The sequence below is a fragment of the Mixophyes fleayi genome, chromosome 1 (assembly GCF_038048845.1).
Source record: "Mixophyes fleayi isolate aMixFle1 chromosome 1, aMixFle1.hap1, whole genome shotgun sequence".
Lineage (NCBI taxonomy): Eukaryota > Metazoa > Chordata > Amphibia > Anura > Limnodynastidae > Mixophyes > Mixophyes fleayi.
In genome coordinates this window covers 18,764,440-18,779,832 of record NC_134402.1, presented here as the reverse complement: position 1 = coordinate 18,779,832, position 15,393 = coordinate 18,764,440, and the positions used below count along the sequence as shown (strand labels likewise).

At 42.4% G+C, this 15,393-nt stretch overlaps 1 protein-coding gene across 2 annotated transcripts in view; it reads left to right on the top strand.

The window, feature by feature from the left end:
- Positions 1 to 15,393, top strand: part of PTPRA (protein tyrosine phosphatase receptor type A) — a 125,467-nt gene that overhangs the window by 50,044 nt on the left and 60,030 nt on the right. For both annotated transcript variants that reach the window (XM_075190654.1, XM_075190734.1), the window contains exon 2: positions 12,301 to 12,387. The gene's annotated coding sequence lies outside the window, so the exon portion shown is untranslated. The remainder of the gene's footprint in view (positions 1 to 12,300; positions 12,388 to 15,393) is intronic.

Below are 15,393 nucleotides of genomic sequence, written 5' to 3'. Positions count from 1 at the left end.
TCACTCTCTCTCTCTCTCTGCCTCCCTCACATTCGTAGCAACGCACTCTCTCTCTCTCTCTCTCTCTCTGCCTCCCTCGCATTCGTAGCAACGCACTCTCTCTCTCTCGGCCTCCCTCACATTCGTAGCAACGCACTTTCTCTCTCTCTCTCGGCCTCCCTCGCATTCGTAGCAACGCACTCTCTCTCTCGGCCTCCCTCACATTCGTAGCAACGCACTTTCTCTCTCTCTCTCTCGGCCTCCCTCACATTCGTAGCAACGCACTTTCTCTCTCTCTCTCTCGGCCTCCCTCACATTCGTAGCAACGCACTTTCTCTCTCTCTCTCGGCCTCCCTCACATTCGTAGCAACGCACTCTCTCTCTCTCGGACTCCCTCACATTCGTAGCAACGCACTCTCTCTCTCTCGGACTCCCTCACATTCGTAGCAACGCACTCTCTCGCTCTCTCTCTCTCGGCCTCCCTCACATTCGTAGAAAAGCTCTCTCTCTCTCTCCCTCACATTCGTAGCAACACACTCTCTCTCTCTCTCTGCCTCCCTCGCATTCGTAGCAACGCACTCTCTCTCTCTCTCTCGGCCTCCCTCGCATTCGTAGCAACGCACTCTCTCTCTCTCTCTCTTGGCCTCCCTCGCATTCGTAGCAACGCACTCTCTCTCTTGGCCTCCCTCGCATTCGTAGCAACGCACTCTCTCTCTCGGCCTCCCTCGCATTCGTAGCAATGCACTCTCTCTCTCTCTCTCGGCCTCCCTTGCATTTCTAGCAATGCACTCTCTCTCTCTCTCTCTCTCTCTCTCTATCTCTCTCTCTCTCTCTCTGCCTCCCTCACATTCGTAGCAACGCTCTCTCTCTCTCTCTCTCTGCCTCCCTCACATTCGTAGCAACGCACTCTCTCTCTCTCTCCCTCTCCCTCACATTCGTAGCAACGCACTCTCTCTCTCTCTGCCTCCCTCACATTCGTAGCAACGCACTCTCTCTCTCTCTCTCTCTCTCTGCCTCCCTCGCATTCGTAGCAACGCACTCTCTCTCTCGGCCTCCCTCACATTCGTAGCAACGCACTTTCTCTCTCTCTCTCGGCCTCCCTCGCATTCGTAGCAACGCACTCTCTCTCTCGGCCTCCCTCACATTCGTAGCAACGCACTTTCTCTCTCTCTCTCTCGGCCTCCCTCACATTCGTAGCAACGCACTTTCTCTCTCTCTCTCGGCCTCCCTCACATTCGTAGCAACGCACTCTCTCTCTCTCTCTCTCTCTCTCTCTCTCTCGGACTCCCTCACATTCGTAGCAACGCACTCTCTCGCTCTCTCTCTCTCGGCCTCCCTCACATTCGTAGAAAAGCTCTCTCTCTCTCTCCCTCACATTCGTAGCAACACACTCTCTCTCTCTCTCTCTCTCTCTGCCTCCCTCGCATTCGTAGCAACGCACTCTCTCTCTCTCTCTCGGCCTCCCTCGCATTCGTAGCAACGCACTCTCTCTCTCTCTCGGCCTCCCTCGCATTCGTAGCAACGCACTCTCTCTCTCTCTCTCTCTCTCGGCCTCCCTCGCATTCGTAGCAAAGCACTCTCTCTCTCTCTCGGCCTCCCTCGCATTCGTAGCAATGCACTCTCTCTCGGCCTCCCTCGCATTCGTAGCAATGCACTCTCTCTCTCTCTCTCGGCCTCCCTCGCATTCGTAGCAATGCACTCTCTCTCTCGGCCTCCCTCGCATTCGTAGCAGTGCACTCTCTCTCTTGGCCTCCCTCACATTCTTAGCAATGCACTCTCTCTCTCGGCCTCCCTCACATTCTTAGCAATGCACTCTCTCTCTCGGCCTCCCTCACATTCTTAGCAATGCACTCTCTCTCTCTCTCTCTCTCTCTGCCTCCCTCACATCCGTAGCAACGCACTCTCTCTCTCTGCCTCCCTCGCATTCGTAGCAACGCACTCTCTCTCTCTCTCGGCCTCCCTCGCATTCGTAGCAACGCACTCTCTCTCGGCCTCCCTCGCATTCGTAGCAACTCACTCTCTCTCGGCCTCCCTGGCATATGTAAAACCTGGGTATAATCCCAGATATAGGATTTAATAATTTCACCAGATAAAAAAGCATACAAATATTGACATTAGCACAAAGTAAAATGGCATATAATTTCCTAAAAATGATATGGTATATAATCCAGTTTAAGATAACGGAGTGATAGATGGAAATGACTTCCTCTGGACAATACACAGTCCCGAAATGGTATAAGGATCACCTTAATCCAATAATCAAGATATGGGAACAAAAAATATATAATCCCAAATTCTATAGACTAGTCCTCTAGTGGGGAGAGATTGGAAATTTGTGGAGTTAACCTCAGTAGCGGAAAAAATCCATATACAGATATCCGGCTTACAGGAATATGGAAATAGAGACTTCTTACCCGATCCAGGGCTAAAATAAGAGTCCACGGGGTTCAGTGTATTTCACGGAGATTACCGCAATTGATGAAACAAATAACTCGCTGCTTACTCCCGATTGCTTCTCCGCCGTCCTCGGCGTGTCACGTGTTCCTACAGGTGCACCTGCTTGACTGCCGTCCGGAAACTTGATACCAGAATGTCTGTTCCTGCTGCACAGAGGTTCTCCAATAGACTCCACTTGTATTCAAAAGAACTCGGACACTAGTGTCAAGAGCGTTGGCTTACTGGCTGACGCGTTTCGTCCCAAGAGTGGGACTTTCTCAAAGCTGACCAATTTAGCTCCCCATGGATATTTATGGCGGAGAAGTCAAAACCAGAAACGGAAGAGGAACAGGGTAGGTACAGATAATAAATTATTAACCCTTCAATCAAACTCCAGTTATACAAATATATTAATTATAATATTTTGCAATAAAAATAATATAGACCTAAGTACCCGCATTGAAAAAACCTTTTCTGACATACCAATTTAACTTCTCTAAACATCTCCAATAATAACAATAAAAATATATAAATAAATATAAACATAAACATAAAAAGTTATGTTCAACTGTAAAAATGTATACATATAATACAGTAATGTCTGTCCATCTGGAATCCATGTATCGATTTCCAGATACAAATATATATATATATATATATATATATATACATACAGATAAACATCACATGAAAGTATGATACATTTCCCTAGGGAATACAGAGATATTAGGGGGGTATTCAATTGTTAGCGATAACGGAAAAAAACGAGCGCTCAAAAAATATTACCGTTTATACGGTAATATTGCGCGAGAAAATCGTTAATACGGTAGTTTACTCGCGGAATTTCAGCTCGCCGCTCAGGGAGCGGCGAGCTGAAATTCCGCAAGTAATTACCGTATTAACGCTAAGATTTTTTGAGTGCTCGTTTTTTCCGTTAACGCTAACAATTGAATACCCCCGTAAAAGTCCATAAAGATTTCAAGGCCTAAATACAGGAATATATCATATAACCTTAAATCATTTGAAACAGAGACTAAAAGTAAATATAAATATAAATATAAAAATAGAAATAAAAATATAAAGATAAGAAAAAATAGGCAATAGTCATGGTTTATAGTTAACCTGAATATTTGTTGGATAATAACTAGAACAACCTTCCATAACTGTAAAAATTGACAACTGGTGGGCACAGCCTCTACGGCCTCAAATATAAGGAAACTAAAAACAAAACCCTAAAATCAATTGAGACAATGATGATCCAAGGCCTCATTGAGTCCCATTGGATTCAAAGTAGATGGCTTAAGTATCCAAGCTGATTCACCAAGACACAGTTTAGAGAACCCATCACCCCTCCTGGTGGTATAACCAATGTGTTCTAACCCCAAAAGGATTAAACCCATTGGATTTCCATTATGAACGGTTACGAAATGTCTAGAGGCTGTGGATCATGACCTTATTTAAAATATTCCTCCTATGCTCCCTATAGCAAACCTTGAGGTGTCTAGTGGTCCTACCCACATATTGTAATCCACAGCTACTTTCTAAAACATAGATTACATATGCTGTATCACAGTTGATAAAGCCTTTAACCGGAAAACTGACATTTAAATAATTCGATTTCACTTGCTTGGATTCATCTATAAGATGTTTACATGTAAGGCAAATCTGTTTATTACAACGAAAACACCCAATGGGTTTCTTGGTTAACCAACAGTCCTTTGTTGGATCTACTATGCGTCTAAGGATGCTTGGAGCCAGTAACCTTTTTAAATACAAATTCTTTTTAAAGACTACTGAAGGTCTGTCTTCCAAGCACCCCTTAAGAATATTATCTTGTTTTAAGATACCAAAATTGGTACACAGAATGTTTCTTATTTGTTTGGACTTAGTATTAAAGGTGGAAACAAAGCAAGGTTTATCCTTGTTGTTTTGATCTTGTGGTATGGGCTTCTTGGTATCCAAAAGGTGAAATCTGTCTTAAGGACAAGGCATATGACTCAGCTTCATGAAGTATTCTATCTGGATATCGCCTATCCTTAAATTTTCCCAACATTTCTTTTGTTTGGCTCAAGAAGTCACTATCATCCGTACAATTACACCTTAGTCTACCCACCTGACTTTTCGGGATATTGTTTTCTCATGGTTGGTAATGATTACTAGTATAATGTAAAAAATTACAAGCATCAACTGGCTTGTTATAATTAGAGCTCAGTATTTTGTCTCCAGAGTGGGAGAGGGTGATATCCAGAAAGTTTAACCTGTTGTGTACTAAAAGTGTGAGTAAACTTAAGATGAAACGTATTTTGATTAAAAAATTACACGAATTCCAGAGCTGACTCTTCATTCCCTTTCCAAATAATGAACAAAAAAGTCATCTATAAAGCGACCATAGAGGACCAGGTTCGCACCGAAAGGGCCATTCCAAACATATAGATCTTTAGAGTTGCCCATATATAAATTGGCAAAACTCGGGGCGAACCTGGTCCCCATTGCCGTACCCAGAATCTGCAGGTAAAATTGATCTTCAAATATAAAATAATTATGAGACAAAATAAACATAATAGCCTCCAAAATTAAATCCTGTCTTCCATATGGAATATCCATATCTGTTCTTACAAAGGTTCTAATTGCTTCCATACCACCAATATGGGAAATATTTGTATAAAGGGCCTGGACATCAAGTGTCAAGAACCCATAATCCTCACACCACTTGACCGATTCGAGCAAAGAAAGAATATGAAGTGTGTCTCTCACATGGGATCTCAAACGGGATACATGTTTTTGTATAACTGGAGTTTGCTTGAAGGGTTAATAATTTATGATCTGTACCTACCCTGTTCCTCTTCCTCCTCCGTTTCTGGTTTTGACTTATCCTCTATAAATATCCATGGGGAGCTAAATTGGTCAGCTTTGAGAAAGTCCCACTGTTGGGACGAAACGCGTCAGCCAGTAAGCTAACGCTCTTGACACTAGTGACCGAGTTCTTTTGAATACAAGTGGAGTCTATTGGAGAACCTCTGTGCAGCAGGAACAGACATTCTGGTATCAAGTTTCCGGACGGCAGTCAAGCAGGTGCACCTGTAGGAACATGTGACACGCCGAGGTCGGCGGAGAAGCAGCAAGTTATTTGTTTCATCAATTGCGGTAATCTCCGTGAAATACACTGAACCCCGTGGACTCTTATTTTAGCCCTGGATCGGGTAAGAAGTCTCTATTTCCATATTCCTGTAAGCCGGATATCTGTATATGGATTTTTTCCACTACTGAGGTTAACTCCACATATTACCAATCTCTCCCCACTAGAGGACAAGTCTATAGAATTTGGGATTATATATTTTTTGTTCCCATATCTTGATTATTGAGGATTAAGGTGATCCTAATACCATTTCGGGACTGTGTATTGTCCAGAGGAAGTCCTTTCCATCTATCACTCCATTATCTTAAACTGGATTATATACCATATAATTTTTAGGAAATTATATGCCATTTTACTTTGTGCTAATGTCAATATTTGTATGCTTTATCATCTGGTGAAATTATTAAATCCTATATCTGGGATTATACCCAGGTTTTACATATTTTCTATGCTTGTTTTTGAACAATTCTATTTCCCCAGCGCCATTTCTATCCCCTACTCTCTCTCTCTCGGCCTCCCTCACATTCGTAGCAATGCACTCTCTCTCTCTCTCTGCTTCCCTCACATTCGTAGCAATGCACTCTCTCTCTCTCTCTCTCTCTCTTCCTCCCTTACATTCGTAGCAATGCTCTCTCTCTCTCTCTCTCTCTCTCTCTCTCTCTCTCTCTCTCTCTCTCTCTCTGCGCCTCCCTCGCATTCGTAGCATCTCTCTCTCTCTCTCTCTCTCTCTCTCTCTCTCTCTCTCTCTCTCTCTCTCTCTCTCTCTCTCTCGGCCTCCCTCACATTCGTAGTAACTCACTCCCTGACCTTGCTGTCAAATGGCAAAGGTTTTGGTGACTGTGGGACGGACCCCCACAGTCACAGCGCGACCTGGTAAAATGTGGGACAGATACAGGCGCATCCAGGATCTCCCTGTGTCTGTCCTGCTTCCCACAGAACGCAAAAATGACATTCCGGGCCGGAATATTGGTGAAGGTGGCAAAAGACTGACTGTCTGTCTGTTGCTAGACTCTGCAAATGTACTGCTTAGTTGCTTGAATTCTTGCATTAGATTCTGAATTGTGGATTTCATAAAGCCGGCCTCCATAAGTGCTCATCTTGTCTTCTGGAATAGTCAGTTGGACGACTTTCTACTATTTCTCACTGAAGAGAAATGATTTTGAACAGTGTTGTGAACTCCATGGAACCTTTTCCTTTTTGTGGGCTGAAGAAATCTTGGTTGTCTACTACGTCGGAATGTTCAGGAGATTCCGGAATTAGAATGAAACCTCCAAGGAGATCAGGTGGTTGCCCTAGAAGGACACTTATCTGATTACAGAGCGTGCGGCGTTCTGTGATGATTCAGATGCATCGTCTTCAAGCCCCACCCAATCTCTAAGGGACCTGGGTTGTAACTAAGAATTCAGCCTCAAGTCACTAAGACACCAAAGACCTACAGACTATGGAGCCACAACGAAACCAGGGACATCAATAAACATGGACCTGAATACATTTCTAGGGACCAATGACATCACTAGTAGTGCAGCCAATCGGTTCACCAGTTGGTAGTGACATCACCAAGGGCAAGGCACAAAATGGCTGTGTGCAGGCGACAGAGCCACTCTGAAAGATTACATTCCCGTACATATATTTTCAAATAAACCTGTGTTTAGTTTATTGCATGGAATTAACTTTCTGCAACATATACCTTACAAATGATTAGTCACATCTACCAAACCTTTTTTCTTTTACAACCAACCCCCTTCTGCATTCTTTAATTGACTTTATTTTCCCCTTCAAATCTAATCTTGGATGAAAATATTTTCAGCCTTTTTTTCTTTTAAACTATAAACTCTCAGAATGAGATTTCTAATTAACGGGACGTAGACTCTGTACAGCTTCTTGTCTCGTTCCATGGAAGATTTCCAGCATTGAAAAAATTCTGCGTTCCTGCCAGGGATCTGGGGTTTGCTGTATACAAAAGGTGCTTTATTAGGAAATTTAAGCAATAATGGGGCTAAGAAAAATACTCTGGCTAATTTTCACGTTAACCCATTTTATTCCTGAAGGGCCATAAACCACACGCTGGCATAGCCTTGTTGATGTACATTTAAAATGGGCTTCTTGTTTGTTATTTTTGTTTTGTGTTTCTTTTACACAGCAGTGGGCTAAACTAATTGCACCTGTTCCCTACGCTGACCGTGGATGCAGCCATTTTCTGGGCTGTACCGATGTACTTCACTAGGAACCAGTGACATCACTGCAGCTCACAGTGATGAAATATTGGTCCAGCCCTCAAAATGGCTCCATTGTGTGAATTATTATTATAATATTTAATGATATAATCTTAAACAAAGGCTCAAAAGTTACTATATTCTGGTTTATAAGTTTATTTAAAAAATTTTTTTTTTTAAATAAAAATGTATTGGTTATGAGAACTGGTTTTGCTCCGCTGAAGGTGGGATATTGCCATATCTGTGAGAAACTCCAGTCAAGTTTCAGACATGGCCGATGGCCAACTGATAGTTGGCAGGGAATGCTGGTACTTGTAGTTTCACAACACCTGGAGAGCTACAGATTGGCCATGGCTGGTTTGAGGTAATGTCGGCATGGAACTGTGAAGGAAAAACGGAGCAGGATATCTGTCTGTCTGCAGTGTATAAACTGCTCGTCACACTTGGCAGTGTCCTCCGTCTGTCTGTGCTTCCATTTAATCTAATCTCATATAGTGTATACCTTGGCTGGTCAAATGCAAAGCTTAGGTGGATGGGTGTTTTGTATATTTAGTTTGTGTATGTATACTTCATAAGTAACAGAATATATGTGTGTGTGTTTATATGTGGACAGCACGGTGGCTCAGTGGTTAGCACTTCTGCCTCACAGCGCTGGGGTCATGAGTTCAATTCCCGACCATTTACCATATCTGTGAGGAGTTTGTATGTTCTCCCCGTGTTTGCGTGGGTTTCCTCCGGGTGCTCCGGTTTCCTCTCACGCTCCAAAAATATACTGGTAGGTTAATTGGCTGCTATCAAAAATTTACCCTAGTCTGTGTGTGTGTTTGTTAGGGAATGTAGACTGTAAGCTCCAATGGGACAGGGACTGAGTTCTCTGTACAGAGCTGCGGAATCGGTGGTGCTATATAAATAAATGATGATGATGGAGGATGTATATGTATGTATGAAAATATATATATATAGAGATATATAGAGATATATAGAGATATATAGAGATATATAGAGATATATAGAGATATATAGAGATAAATTTATACTCCATACATTAAAAATCTAAATTTTTATATTTCTCAGCCTGTTTGTAGTTCTATTTCTTGATGATTTGTGGACGTTTTCATTGAAACATTGTGTTCAGCGTGTTTAATGCTTCCTGTAGATTATTGATGATGAAGACAATTCTGCCCCCACCCTGGGACTAATGATTTGCACATGTAGAGCGCAGTATCTGGAGAGGGGGGGGGAGGGGGTGTGTGTGTATGTCCATCTATAATCCTTTTTCTTCTGAATGAGTAGATCCTCCCTTCCTCCCTCGGACTATGACTGCACTCGCTGTCTTTAGGCCTTTTGAGGTGTTGAAAGTAGTAACAAAACGTGAAATACCACCACAAACCCCCAGATTTTGGAAGTGCTTTATTTTAACCAAATGTTGGCAGAAAAATGACAGTTTGCAGATAATTTAATCACGTTGAGCCCATGAAGAATAATCAAATTTAAATAAATAAAAACACAAAGCCAATGACTATTTGAAAGTTCTGCTGGAAGGGTAATTACTGATGGAGACTGCACAGCAGGGTTGGGGTTTGAACTGCAGATTTTTCAGGGAAGACTGGAGCAGAGATTGGACGCTCAGGATGTGAGAGTCCGTTATAAATAGACTGGAGCAGGACAGCGGAATTCCTGCCCGGAAATCCAGCTTTACCTCTGACACAGACCTCCAGCGATGTCATGTACCACTGTTGTGTATTACTGTGTACAGAGACAAGAGGTGTGTGTGTGTGTGTGTGTGTGTGAGGCTCTCTGTAATGAGGGTCGTTATAAATGCCATTAGCTGCTTCCTTCTCATAAATATTTATCCAGCCCACAATATAGCTGTGTGAAAAGATGGGATTTGTATTTATACTTTTACAACATTTATCAATGAACTTCTGCCTCACAGAACTGGGGTCATGAGTTCGATTCCCGACCATGGCCTTATCTGTGAGGAGTTTGTATGTTCTCCCCCGTGTTTACGTGGGTTTCCTCTGGGTGCTCCAGTTTCCTCCCAAACTCCAAAAACATACTGGTAGGTTAATTGGCTGCTATCAAAATTGACCCTAGTCTCTCCCTCTGTGTGTGTGTGTGTGTGTGTGTGTGTGTGTGTGTGTGTGTGTGTGTGTGTGTGTGTGTGTGTGTCTATATTAGGGAATTTAGACTAAGCTCCAATGAGGCTGGGACTGATGTGAATGAGTTCTCTGTACAGCGCTGCGGAATTAGTGGCGCTACATAAGTAAATGATGATGATGAAATGTCCAGAATATTACAGGCCCCCTATTAACCAGTGATGCGTCACTCAGTAATGCTGGTGAGGAACGGAGCTATGCTTGGGCAAATAGTTGTCTCCCGTTTACAATAGCGTGGAACGATCTGCCCAGTCTGACGGATTCCGCCCAACTTGGTCACTAATCGGATCAGCCAATGTGAGACCAGATCAAACGTAACATTATATAATCGTTAACTGAAGGCATATAACATTTGTGGATTATTTCTATAAGACCAAATGAGGATCGGTTCTTTGGGTAGTTAAACAGTGATTATTTTTTTTGGGGGGGGGGGGGGATTTTTAAGGTAATAATAAATATATATATATATATATATATATATATATATATATATATATATATATATATATATATATATATATATATATATATATATATATATATATAATATATATATATAATATTTTTTTTTTTTTTTTTTTTTTAAAAATGAGATTTAACCACCACCCCCCCCCCCCCCCCCCCTCAAAAAAAAGACCCAAAACAAACAAACCCCAAAACAAGCTATAATCCTCCGGGGTGTCTGTAGTATGGTCGATCCAGGTGGCAAGTTTGAGAACGGTACACATTGTCTATATCCAGCGCTGAGTTTATTTTTCTCCCTCTATACTTGTATATGAAAGATTTGAGTGCGCTGGAGCAAGCTCTGTGGGTTTGCATGTGAGCCTGCGACTGAATGAAGTCATTGCATCTGACAAGTGGCTCCCTGGAAGCAGAACGCGTGCAGCTGCTAATATGTGAGACATTGTCACCCAGCGCCTCCTCCCTGGCCGTTTGCAGCTCTTCCGAGATATCCAGTCACCTTTCATTATGGAGAGCTGCAGCTCTAGCCAGGCTGTCATAACGTGTTTGTGTGCCAGACCTCACGGTCCTTGTGCATCTTGCATAAAGTTATGTTGGGGATAGTCTCATTACATTCAGTTATAGCTGGTGACCTGTTGAGGTGGAGTGAGGAGAGTGCGGTGGGTCTATTTAGTAAGATATAAACACTCCAGTTGTTTAACGTATATTAATTAGCTCTATAATAGTATTTATAATACATTGATGACTAATAGTGGCTTTAACCAAGCAGGATGTGTTCTAATATTAGAGATTTGGTGGTAGGCTTCTCTTTGCCGTCGCTGGCTGGAGTTTCTGTATGGGGGGGCGGCACACTGTGTAGGGGCATTTAACGTGTGTATGTACATGACACAGTCTGAAACAAGTGCAAAATTGTACGTTAAGTATATATATTTCATAATGCAAAACAGTGTCCTTGAACATATCTAAAACGAACGAATGGGCACACACTGGGTCTGATTGATTAAGGGACGTAAATGCCGATACGTTCCGTATGTTGTGTAAAATAGCTCTGCGACCAATGAACGCAAGAACATCCAATTTGTTTTCGAGCGCAAAGAACACTTAAGACAGCCTACGGATTCGTGGGTAGAACGGGAGCGGAATGGACGTATGCACGTAGGCGATATACGGTAATTGCGTGCCAAGATCGAGCGCACGCAGCAGCGCCTGGTTCAAGTGCTTAATGACACGATCAAGCCTTGCCCCCCGATCTTCAGTGCTATGAATTTCTGCATTTTTTAGGGCCGGGATGTTTGCCTACCCGTCTGGACTCCCCGAAATTCCGGGAGCCTTCTGGAAATTCCGGGAGAGTAGGCAAGTATGCCCGTATTCAACAAGAGCTGTTTCTTCAAATCCGTTTGTAGCTGAATACGGATGTGCGCATGCCCGAGTTAAAAGAAAAAAACTACACACAATACGTTTGTTGCGTGCCTTTATAAATCGGCCTAATCTGAGTTTTCTTACCTCCATTTTGGTGTACGCGTGAAATTTCTTTTACATGAAAATAAGGGAGAAAATTTGAGTTTCTTATTTCCTTACCCAGGGAAAACTTATCTGGACCGTACCTAAAGTCCAACACGTCGCCCTCCTCACTCGACAATATGTTGTCGTTTAATCCTTTTAAACATTGCACAGAAAGCTGAATGTCTTTCAGCAAGTTTCCAACAATGAAAGTATTTTCAATTTAGGTGCAAACTGAAAAATGGGTTCTATTATTTTTTTTTTATTTTATTTCCCCCCTCCCTTTATGAAGCATTGTCAGTGTTTTAACTGGACTGTGTCCAGTTATGTGTAGAGGTGTTTAAGTCCCTGGATGACGGGACTCTGAATGTGACCTTGAGAATAGTCTCCAATATAACTTTCCTGCTTGTTACAGGTGTGAAGAGCGAGGTTCCGACAGATGGTTCTTGATGGAATCCAGTGGGTTCTGAAGACTGACGGCTGACTGGGTTCTTCTCATAAGGTATTGGATCGATATAGGCAGCGGTCTGGGGGAGGAAAGATCACGTCTTATAATGTTGAATTGTGGCAGTATTGTATAAACAATGTCAAATAATTGCATTTTAGTCATTGTCGTGGTTTTATGCAAACCTTTAAAATGGTTCAAGTTTTGTATACATGTCCTACTAATTTTCTTTCTTCTGCCGCCGCCTCCTTTCTTCTGCCGCCGCCTCCTTTCTTCTGCCGCCGCCTCCTTTCTTCTGCCGCCGCCTCCTTTCTTCTGCCGCCGCCTCCCATTCGTAATAACATCTCTCTGTATGCGAAGTGTCGAGCCTCTTTTTTTATCTCGGTTACTTTTATAATGTGTTTGCTAATCAGGTTATTACAGGGCACTTGTGTCATTCTAATGTTACTAGGGTGAGGTTATGTTTGGCTGAAGTAGACACAGCGAGGAGGCTGCCATTTTTTAGAGGGCTGAACCATTATTCCTTAGAACTATTCGTTTAACTAGGAACCAGCACCTGGAGAGGCTGGTAAGGCATGCTGGGTGTTGTGGTTACACAGCGTTCGTCCACCCGCAGCTTGTCTGTATCTACCATTGTTTCCGAAGCTGTGTATTGTTACTCTGAGAACCATGTACCTAAATGCACCATATTAATCTTCTGCATTATGACATACAGACATTGCATGTGGAATGAAAACTTGTACTGTGATAGAAGTAAGTGACTGTCTGATCTCTAGCTGTAGATATTGCTCCTCGTTTTAGTAATGGGGAACAAAATTATTATATATTCTGTATGTTTTATCCCCAAGTGAATGTCAGAGTCCGTCTGCTTTCTGCTCAGTCCCGGGGCGCTGGTTCACCTTTCACGCTTCTGCTCCTGTCAGTGCTGCTTAAGTCTTGTCTGTAGTAGTGCAAGATGGCACCAGCGCTTGGCGACCTCCGTTCTCCATATGTCCCCATATGTCCCCATATATTCTTCACATCGCTGGTGTTACAGTCCTGTGACTGTGTAATATGGTGGTGTACAAATAAATGATGATGATTTGTTTCTGCATTAAAAGACAACTTGTAACCATCACAAATGTGTGTTTATCGGTGTTGTTTACCTATATCAAAATGTTTAATATTCCTTGGTAACTAACTTAGGCCCTCTTTCCTTCCTCTTCTTCTCTTCTTTCTTTCCTTCTTCCCTTCTTCTCTTCTTTCCTTCTAACTCTTCTTCTCTTCTTTCCTTCTAACTCTTCTTCTCTTCTTTCCTTCTAACTCTTCTTTTCTTCTTTCCTTCTAACTCTTCTTCTCTTCTTTCCTTCCTCTGCCTCTCTTCTCTTCTTTCCTTCCTCTGCCTCTCTTCTCTTCTTTCCTCCCTCGGCCTCTCTTCTCTTCTCTTCTTTCCTCCCTCGGCCTCTCTTCTCTTCTCTTCTTTCCTCCCTCGGCCTCTCTTCTCTTCTCTTCTTTCCTCCCTCGGCCTCTCTTCTCTTCTCTTCTTTCCTCCCTCGGCCTCTCTTCTCTTCTCTTCTTTCCTCCCTCGGCCTCTCTTCTCTTCTCTTCTTTCCTCCCTCGGCCTCTCTTCTCTTCTCTTCTTTCCTCCCTCGGCCTCTCTTCTCTTCTCTTCTTTCCTCCCTCGGCCTCTCTTCTCTTCTCTTCTTTCCTCCCTCGACCTCTCTTCTCTTCTTTTCTTTCCTCCCTCGGCCTCTCTTCTCTTCTCTTCTTTCCTCCCTCGGCCTCTCTTCTCTTCTCTTCTTTCCTCTTGCCTCTTTTTTTTTTTTTTTCCTGCCCCTTCTTCCCCTTTTCCTGCCCCTTCTTCCCCTTTTCCTGCCCCTTCTTCCCCTTTTCCTGCCCCTTCTTCCCCTTTTCCTGCCCCTTCTCCTTTTGAGGTACTGTTCTATTCCTTTTTACATAGGATATTACATATAATCTCAGCAGGACAAAACTATGGTAAATCTCACTCGTTTTATTAAATGCAAATAGGATGTCTAATGTGGCTTTCTGTGGAACATAATGACGTTTTTTACTCTGATTGCTTAGTACAATGATCTGTATTTCCGTATAGATATTTTGTGATTTATACAGGTTGCTACCTGTCATCTCCATATCTCCACTGATATGTTTTTTTTTTATGCTTTCTGTTCTATGGGCCAAGTGATATTCAGGTTTTGTGTCGTATGAGCCTCAATTAAAGTGTCCGTGTCACCTACACATGGTCCATGTTGCCTCTTGTGGGCTTAACCAATGTTCATCTATACTGTGATCTAGTAACATTACTGAGGCATCAGGGAGGCATGAGGAACTTGCTATGTATTTTTGTCATGCACATAATACCAGATTAGTTTTCAGCTGGTTAGGTACACCCAGCAGTTAGTGCATCGTCTGTTTCACATCTTAACATATAGTAGCGCTAATATTGGTCCTCACTGCTGTCTGCATAGAATAAAGGATGATAAAATAGAGGGTGTTATATGGATTGCCCATTGCTGGATTGCCCATTGCTATGAGCATCACACTGAGTGCACTTGTGTAAATACATCCCACAGTCCAACCTGGCAATAAAGGAAGATATTCATTACAGAACAGCTTTATAGATAGCTGCAGTTCATATATACTTCATAACGTGCTTAAACTATATCTTTCAGGGCACATATTTTTAAACGTGACTGGAATGTGGTGTTTTTGGAGAGTGAAATGTGACTCCAGGACATTTCTGTCGGGGTATATCCATAAAACGTTGTAGAAACAGTCCTGCTCGCAGATTGTGCATTATACTGCAAATGTTATATGTGCTGAGATGATGGGAAATGATTCATTTATTTTTATTATTATTATTTATTTATTTTTTTTAATGTTTTTTTTTTGGGGTGTTTGGTTAGTGGCTGAAAACCGCACTAACAGCATGCAGACATGAGCATTTGAATTGGTATTTTTGTGTGTGCAGTAGTCATTTTACAAATATATGATAAAAGTAATAAATAATGACGCAAAATCCCACCATATATATGTTTTAATATTAATAATCCTGTAGTTTTTTGT